The sequence below is a fragment of the Netta rufina genome, assembly GCF_964035555.1.
Source record: "Netta rufina genome assembly, chromosome: 16".
Lineage (NCBI taxonomy): Eukaryota > Metazoa > Chordata > Aves > Anseriformes > Anatidae > Netta > Netta rufina.
Genome location: NC_140140.1, coordinates 2204776 through 2214535, shown reverse-complemented (window position 1 = coordinate 2214535; position 9760 = coordinate 2204776).

Genomic DNA, 9760 nt, shown 5'->3' with positions numbered 1-9760 from the left:
TTTCCACATTTGAAGCACATACTAATAATTAAAAATAAATAAATAAATAAATAAATCACCTCTGCAATCTTTTTGTTTAACGAAGAAGACATTGTTTGGAAGATAGAAAATAAATTAATTTTCTACTATGACCTCATTAAAATTGGACTTAAGTTCCAACCCAAAAGAATTTTAGAACAACACTAATCTCTTGCCCCTGAATCTCCATCTATTGAAGCCGGTCTATTTATTAATTTTGCTGCCAGAAAGCATATTTTGACTGGCCTGTGAGCTGAGCAGACAGTCTCTCTCCAGAAGCTTACACATGAGGGCCATTTCCTTATTCACTTCTTCTCAGCAAAGAGGGTGTTTCCAACCATATCATTTTTAATCAAAGCACTCTTGACTCAGACACAATTGTTCCCTTTGATGGACAGATGGGGATTTGATCCCAACCCAAGAAAACAAAAAAAGCAGAAAGGATAGTGCCTCTCTTATCTGCAACAAATGAACAAGATTAGCCACAACCTGTTTTCTTCTCACCATACAACAAATCCAGTGTGTGCTCTCAGCACAGCCACAGATTCTCATCTTGTAATTTTTAATACAAGACATATACAGCCTGAGGGAACAAATTACTCTTCTGTATTCAACATGCTTCAGTGCCTTCAGAGGACTGTGCTTGAGAAATACACTTACTTTGCTTGGCAGAAAAAGCCTTTGAAAACAAAGGAGAGGGCTCTCTGCTATGAAAGTCGAGTTCATCCCAAAAGCAACAAAAGAAAGCAGTTTGGGAAGTTGGACATGCTTTGGGGGAAAATTGTCCAGACTCAAGTTTACGTTCAAAGTGTCACTGTACATCAAATTATTTTTTGGTAGCATCCCAAAGCATTACTGTATTTAAAAAGTTGGAAATCTGCAGGACCCTGTATCCTGCACATGCAATTTGCTGTTGGGGACCTGGAGCTGAGCAGTGAGGACAGTGGAGCCTTTCTATTCCCTCTACCGCCATCGGTCAGTCTGCTGCTAGAATCTCAGTTCTTCAGGACAGGCACTGCTTTCTCATGTGGAGGTACAGGAAAATGGGATCTCAAATGCTACTGAAATAAAAATACCAGTCAGAGATGAAAAACTTGTGGGCTCTATAAATAAGACAGAGGGGGTTTGCTGTCTGATACCTTTCTGCAGCTGTCAACGGCATGTCTACTAAATCATAATAGGGTAGGCCTTCACGCCACCACAAAATAGTGACATTAATTTAAAAAAAATGAAATTTTTAAAGTTATGAAGTTTGAGAGATTTGAGAGCTTTTTTTTAATTCAGCACATGGGGGTTTTGAGCCTATGAAAGCAGCAAAACCCAGAAACTTATTCTACCATTAAAATCAACAAAAACAAACAAACAGAGACAAACAGTAAGTTTGCTTTTACAAAGCTAGAAAGCGGGGCTCTTTTTATAGTGGATATTTGAAAAAACAAATCAAATGTTCCATTTGACTTCACTTTTCCCCAAACTTTTGCTCCGTAAAAATCTCCATTGGACTGCAAACGCCAATCACAGAAAATATTTCTATTTCTTTGACTGCAGTACTGCACTTACCAGCCTGTAGTGCTTCTACTTTTTCTTTTTTGCATAAAGCACTCTTCATTATTAAAGGAATCTGTAATACTCAATTCTCTTTTTTTTTTTTTTTTTTTTTTTTTTGGGGGGGGGGGGGTGGGGAATGAAGGTACAAAGACAGCCCATTCCTTTTTCTTTTCCAGAAATGTTTTCAAACATGGTATAACTCTAATTCCATTTCAGTTCAAATGAAAATATCAAAATACAGCTACTTCACACTGCATCCTTTCAGAACATTGTTTCAAGTTTTAGCAACTGAACATTTTTGTTTTGCAGCTCTGATGGCAGAGCAGGAGGGTTTCCAATTTCTTAACTTTCTCCGTCAACAAAAAAACAATGAGACTTGTAAAAAGGATGAAAAGAAAAAGAAAAAATGTAAATAGAGACTGTATTTTTTTCAGTTTACAAGTAACAGAAACATGGAACTTCCAGTATAGAAACCCCAGTTAAGGTATCCTGTCCTCTTTCCATACAGCAGTTGGTGTATTTGTTTGCCAAGCTAAGTATACAAAAATGTATACAGACATTAAATGTAATTTTAGCATTCGTACAATTGCATAGGTAACAACAATACTTTTGTTTGTTAGCTTGTGGACATACTTAGAGAAGTGCAATGTTTTGCAGTTCTGAAAATCTAAATTCACTTACAAATTCTACCAACTATCTTCCTTACCAACAGTTTTCAGAACAAAGAAAAAACATATGCAAAAGTTTACCTATACAGTGCCTATGTCCACAGACTCAAATAAAATACAACAAAATTAAATTAAATTAAATTAAATACAATATATATGGTCCCTGCTATGAATTTGACTTTGTCTGTAACTAAATTCCCCTGATATTTCAGTTTTATGGTGGTGTGATGTAGTGGTAAAGCGGGACCATACTGATGATCTAAGTCAGAAAAACCAGCATGTTTTTCATTTCAGAAGAAAAAAAAAAAAAAAAAGTTTGCAAGAGAAAGTTTGCCAGTTTCAGCACTTCCTGGCCGCCAAGAACATTTACTGAAAATCAATGGTCTGTCCAAAATCTAATGTGAGCAGGAGTCATAGTGCAGCTGTTAAGAATCTATACTGTTTCCTAGGCAAAGTTTCTAAGCCCTTTCAGTCCTTTAGAATAATAAAAATGATTAATGGCCTTGAACACTGTGAACCAAGTGTTTTGAAGTGTAACCTGCTACTTGTAATGTACTCAGTATTTCTGGTCTGCATTGCACTTGAATACAAGGCCTCTGGAAATTGATGCTAAAATGGGCAATGTTTGAAATGAATGAGGAAGGGTTCACGAAGTCTGAATGCAAAATCAGTTTTGCCCAAATCAAGACATTATTTTCCATCAGCTCATAAAGACAAAAAATAAGTGTAAATACATATAAACAGATAACATTTTCTATAAACACATTCTAAGAGAGCAATGCTGATACCACACAACATTTTTTCAGCAAAATGATCCATCTCACTCAGTGCAAGCATCTGACATAAAGAAACCTCAATATGTTTTAGAGAAACATAAAAGAGTTGGGTCTTCTCAGAGATTTTACGCAGCAAACAGAGATTTGGAAGCTTGAGGGAACAAATTCTTCCACCTGGGCCTTCTCATATGGACTTGATGATCTTTGTAGGTCCCTTCAAAAAGAATTACCCTACATTGTTGTACCTTTAATGTAGAATTCCAGCAATAAGTGTAAGCCTTAAAGCCAGTTCGATTGATGTCAAGATTTAGTAGATTCACCCGAATCATAAAAAACACAGATAAATGTTGGTGACCAGATAGCAGGTACTTGCAGTGTACAGTTGCATAGGTTATTGCGGGACATTTCTTTGGTTTTCACAAAGCTGGTCTCCAGCTGCCACATGCCTGGTCCCTGGCTCTGCTCACGCTGAGGCTGCAGTTGCACAACCACCTTCTTCTGAGAATTTGGACTCAAGCCTAAGTTGTCAGTTAGCTCCCATTTACCTTGACTTGTTTGCTCATGCCCTGTACCAAACTCAAGCAAACAAACTGACAAAGTTGGAACTCACCTATTTCTAAATATTGTCAGGGCCCTGAATTTACCAAGAGGCCTTAATTCCCTCGACCAGTCTCACCTGGGACCCCACCTCCTGCCCACGGCCCACGAGCTCTAGTTAAGTTCAGCACCAGGACACTTACCCCTGCCTGAGCTGTAGGTGTTTCTGTGAGCAGCTCTGACTCCTGGATAGACCTTCACCCTATGCTGTAGGCAGCTCATCTTGTTTTCTCTCTGGCCTCTTCTTGTTTTGCTCCTAGTAGGGCTCCCTGGATGGACCCAGGCCCAAGTTCATCACTCTTTGTACCTGGGGTCTCAATGGACTCCATTACCAGCATCCATCGCTGCCTGTGCTGGGGTCACACTTGGATGCGGGGTCACCTTCCCTTAGGAAGCTGTTGGCACCTGCTGCTCCCTGAAGAATATAGAACTTTGTGACAATCTGGGGGAGGAAGTGGAAAGCCAGCAAAAAAAACACAAAGGAATAAGAGAAAGCTTGACCACTGGACTGAATCTCCACTGCTGCTTTGGCATCCCTGCTGCCCCTATTTCTCCATCTGATTGTTGGGTGTAATAGAAGCTGAAAAAAGCATTACAAGGAACACTTAATTAACATTTACAGAGAGGTAATGTGCTAAGTTCTCTTATGAAACTTTTTAGTCTAAACTTACAGGCCTTACATGTGATATAATTTGGGGGACAGCAGATTGTATTCATTATATATTTTAAATGGTATAAACAAGGCAGTAGAAGTACTCAAATTGCCACAAGCCAGATGGAGATCTTATCATACTACCTCCCACAACTTAGAGCAACTTCTTGAAAGCCCCAAGTTATTCTGCTTCTAACGCAGCAGATGAGCAAATCTCCTGGGTGAATGCTGGGCTGTGTCACGTGCAACAGACACTTCTGTCCCCTCCCTCTGCTAAAGAAAGAGTAAAAAGTGCAGCCTCTTGTCTGGGCACCCACTGCTCAATTGTACAGTGGTGAGAGAAAGGTGCATGCAAGCTTAAAGTAAAAATTAAATCACGAGAAGTCACATTTTTGGAGCATAAGGGAACACTTTAGTCAAATTATCTTATTGAGCACAGAATGAAAAGGAAACATTTTACCAGAGTTAGTTTTTAAAAGAATTATCCTAGGTAAATTGATCTGCAGAGAATTGTTCCCAAAACTATAAATCATATTGATTTACTTGCTTTACACTTCCAAAGGGTGACCAATGAGTTATTGGACGGGTGCACTGAGCGCTCAGTCTCACAGACTGAGGATGTGACTTATTCCTGCCTTTAATATGGATTAGCAAGATTCAAATGATCTCAATCACAGTAAGTGAACTATTGTTTCAAAAACAAAACAAAACAAAAACAAACAAACAAACAAAACAGACTATTGGTGATTTCCTAGAACTATCTGATTAGATCTGAGTTTCTTAAATTTCACTATATTTACGTGGTAGTTAGAAAACAGTATTCCTTCTTTTAACTTGGGGTAGATCTTCACAGCTTGCAGTCACCTGTATTCATTAAATATAGTTCAAGTTGCACACCAAAAGCATGTTTCCTTTGGTGCTTTCCAGTTCTTCAGAATATAACATTCTGCCTTTTCATTAGTTTGTAAAACAAATTTGAAAGTCCAACCAATCCTAACAGTGGGGAAAATAGCAAATGCACCTACTGTATTCTTAGTTTGTTTAAAAAGATTTAATCATCATATTTTGGAGCATTTTTTCAATACCGATTTTTTTAATTAGGAAGTTTTCAGACAACTAAATTGTCTCTTCTGAACAGAGCAATGAGTTTGGCAGAATTGACTCATGGTCATTCTACCTGACAGCATTCCCTTTTGTGGGAATGTAACCCTTACTGTGAAAATGTTGTACTAAGCAAGCCTTAGTTCCGCTCGTAAATCAGTTCGATGAAAGGTTTGAAAGCCTGTTTCTATGCTGTAGTTAAATTACATTGAAAGTACAGCTGAATTTGTCCCTCATTTTTCCATCAAGTACAATGTGACTTAGAAGTTAGCTAAGACATGAGTAGAGTTTAGAAAGCCAGATGAGATTTCTTGAACAAAAGTAGGTAGAATTTAGGTAAACATTCTCCAAGTTTAAAATAACAAATTGAAGCATTTGTCTTTGATTATCAGCTTGAATGTACATAATAATAAGGCTTTATTCCCACCAGACAGGCACATTAAAAAAGTTCCAGAGTGCTTGTATTCAGAGTTCTAAAATCAAACTCCTCCTTGCAGTGAAAATCAGATGTCAAGTTGGAAGCAGGATGGCTTTTGATTCATGTGTGAATGAAGTTCCCAAACACTTGGCAATTCTAACAGTCAGATTAAATGGAAAACTTGTAGAAAACTACTCACCCGCTCTGTACCAGTGGTGCTGCTGTCACAGCAACAGCTGAGGGACTTTGACACTTTTTGGTAGCCGGTACCTAATTTGGAGCCCTCCCAACATTTAGCTGGTTTAGGCTTACTGTAACATCAACTACCTGCAGGCAGATGCGACATTATGTGGGTCAGAGGCAACTCCAGTGATGTCCCTGAACTACATTTTGCTTCATGCATGCTGCTCTAGTCATAAAGAAACAGCCAAGAATCTGAGTAGGTTTGCCAGTCTGTGGAATTCACAAGTCCTCCCTAAGGAGGAAGCTGATATCTACAAAATATTGCACTTGAAGTGCAAAAAAAAACAACAAACCAACAACAAACAAACAAACAACCCATGAGAAAACTGCACAAATGCCTTCCATTTTTATTCTCAGTGCACTCACAGCCATATAAATGGACCATGAGTCTTCCTTTTGGACCACAAACACATCCTATTTTCAAAGGGAACATTCTTTTATTAAAAATTAATACAAGTTTTCTTAATCCGACTTGTAATGCACATACTGATTAGAGTTGTAAACTGACAATTTTCCGGCTCTGCTCTAGCACCAAAACCCATACTTTTCTACCTCCTCTCCCAATGGATCAGTGTCCAAACTCTGAGTGATTTTGTATTACTGGTAATTCAAATAACACATCAAATCTTTAAAATATTACTCTAGCTCTGTCCCAGGTCAGGTTTTCAAGTTTCTACTGCAGACCATAATTCCTTCCACCAGCAAAGCCACAGCCTTTTCCCCATTGAGAACAGGGTTGGTAACCGCATGTGCAGCAGTGAGTCAGCAGGAAGCCAGCAGGATTTGCATATAATGCTCCATCACAAGCTAGGAAGGCAGCACAACAAGAATTTCACTCTCCCATTGCTATTTAAAGAGCTCTTACACTCATGGAGAAAACAATCAAAATGTTCCCAGAACTTTTCCATTTCAATACCTTTCCAAGCAAACTTATTGTTAGGCACTTGTAGCCAGAGGTGTTGTTCTTATTCCTGTTCTCAGAAATGGGTGTCCACAGTAAAGAACCACCCTGCAACATATAATTTTTTTTCTCAATGGGTGTGCTATCTGTGAAATTTCATTGTCTGCATAGTACACATCATTTTTCTGCTAAAGCAGAAGGAAGCAGGAAGGATGGAGTAGAGATCTTTTGTTTCTACAGGAGAAATTCCAAGCAAAATAGTGGGAGGGTTTAGAAAAAAAAGAAAAAAATCTTTTTCTTTTTCTTTTTTTTTTTTTTTTTCATTTCAAGCCAGTAATGGAAATTGATTAATGAAGCCCATCTGTACCTGGTACAAAGGGCCAAATCTTCAGCTAATATAAAATAGCAAGCTTCCACTTTTAAAACCCAGAAAGAGGAAGGGGACATAAAACTAAAAAACAAACAGGCGCATTTGATCATTTAGTGGTGAAAAGATCAGGCACTCCTCAGTTGCAGGGTTTTATTTTTGTGCATTGTGTCAACGATTGGAAACCATATGTTTTAAGACCAGCTTCAATAGTATCAGTAGCTACAGTCCTCCTCTCAGATTACTTTTTACTGCCTGCCTAATTTTGAGCTTTAATAGCTAACATGCACTTTGTTTATCAGTTACAAATGTTCTGAATGTTGATGAAGTAGATCAGACAGCACATATTGGTTCATCATCAGTACTAAAGACCCAACTAACAACTTGTTTAACATCGTGGCCTGCAACTTTGCAAGTAAGGGTTTCTTAGGAATAAGAAAACCAATCTCACAGTCAATAGCTCTGGTTCACAATGCTGAGTGCGAGATGTTAGCACTGGGATCCTTATGCAGCTCTCGTGCATCCCTAGAAGAATCCTTCCTACAAGGTACAGAGTTTGTGGCATCAGAAGTGCAGCCAAGTGGAGCGTCGTTAAGTCTCTTCACATACCACTGCCGTTGAATAGCCAGCCCCATATTAAGTGCTTTATTGCACAGAGGGCAGTCTGGTAGTATTAAAATTAAATATGTTTAAAGTCTTTCCAGGATCAGACCTGTAGTACCTTACAGGATTGAGCACTAATATATGAAATAGCTCTTTTTAAAATTAATTCTGTTTAGCTGTATGACACAGAAGATTCAAAATAGTCTCTAGCTTGCATTATTTATCCTCTAATTACTTGAGGACAGGGTACCTCTCCTCTGTTTTTAAAGCACTGCAAAAAGTAATGATGTTCTAACAATAACATCAGCAGCAATACTGGGTATCTACCAGAAAGGAAGCAACCATTAGCCCTGAGAATGAAATTTCAATGCAATCCACAAAATAATGTGTTAGGAAATTCTTATGGTTGCCAACTTTCGCAATTTTACTGAAAGTCTTCTAAAATTTGAGGGTTTCTCTTCACAAAGCCTGAGCTCTGGCATCATGTTTTCATGTGAGATTCTCAGTTTTAATTTTAGAAGACAAGTAAGTTACTCAGCATTGTGGTTGCAAAGAAGAATTGAAAACATGAACCCTCGGACCAGAGAACAATTAGTAAGAGCTCAAAATGTGTTGCTTTTAAAATCTTACACTTGGTAAAACAACTTTGTGATGCTCAGGGTCTGATCCGAGTGCTTCTGTGCTTGGGGTTAACAATGTCCAGCACTCCAATAAGCCTTGGTACCTCTGTTTGAGGGCCTCTCGCCTAGGTTCGCACCAGAGAGTGGCACAAGATCTTAATTGTCAGAGAAGCTGCTAAAATAAAATATTGGCCCATTTCTCGTTTGTACTGCTGTAATTATGTTCATTTCAGCTATGAGGTGGACAGCAGAAACTGGAAATATTTGAAGGAAAATGTGTTTTCTGTAGTACCTACGCTTGGGGATGTAGCTCCTTGCCTCCTCAGAGGAAAGGCAGAGGTGGGCTGTGGGCTCTCTTGCACTACAGGCACAGCAGTCCACATCTTGTAGACACAGAAAGCAGCTTTCCCTGGCAGAAAGCAGCTTCCTGACCTGTTGCCTTCCCCTAAAGGAAGGATAAGGGCTCACTGCTGGGGTTCCTGGAATGTCCGAGAAGGACCATTAGCTCCTCAGTCTGTCCAGGACACTGACACCCAGCCAGGTGACTGGGAGCATTTCCATTTGGTGAATACCTGAGCTTTCTCCAGTTTCCCTTTATTCTTTCATTTTGTCATACATGGGAATAAGCACAGAGAGTACCCCAATCCATAATCCCATCTGTGGCGCAGAAACCACCTCGTTTCCCCACCTTTCTAAGTTGCTTTTTAAGATCTACAGGTATTTTGCTGGTTACTAACAATGACGAAAATACTTAAAATTCCTAATTGAAAAAATATCCTTTATCTTCCTCTTTGCACCCTTTTTCCAGTGAGCCCTTATCTGCTTTTCTAAATATTGCATACAATGTTTTCAGTAAATAGAAAGAATATTGGAGTAGACAAATAATGTTTGCCCACCAGCTCAGGAAGGTGTTTCTGGCACCAATTCACAAGTTGCAGAAATTACTTATGCTGAAAGGGACAAGGAGTGTCTTTTTGTGTGCAGGGTGCTGTACAAACAACGAGGTCCTGGTCTCTGACTGGCTTTCTGTGGCATTACCACAAACAATACTAATTCTTAAATACCTGCCTGGCTTTAAGCACTTAAGTAAATAATTGTATTGATTCTTGTAGGACTATTCACATGCATAAAACTTAAGCATATATTTAAATATGTTGTGAAATCAGGGGTTGAGTGAATTTTGCATGCAAGGCATTTCTAGATGATTAGTATATATGAATTTACTTGTTTAGACCAGCTTCAAAAGCA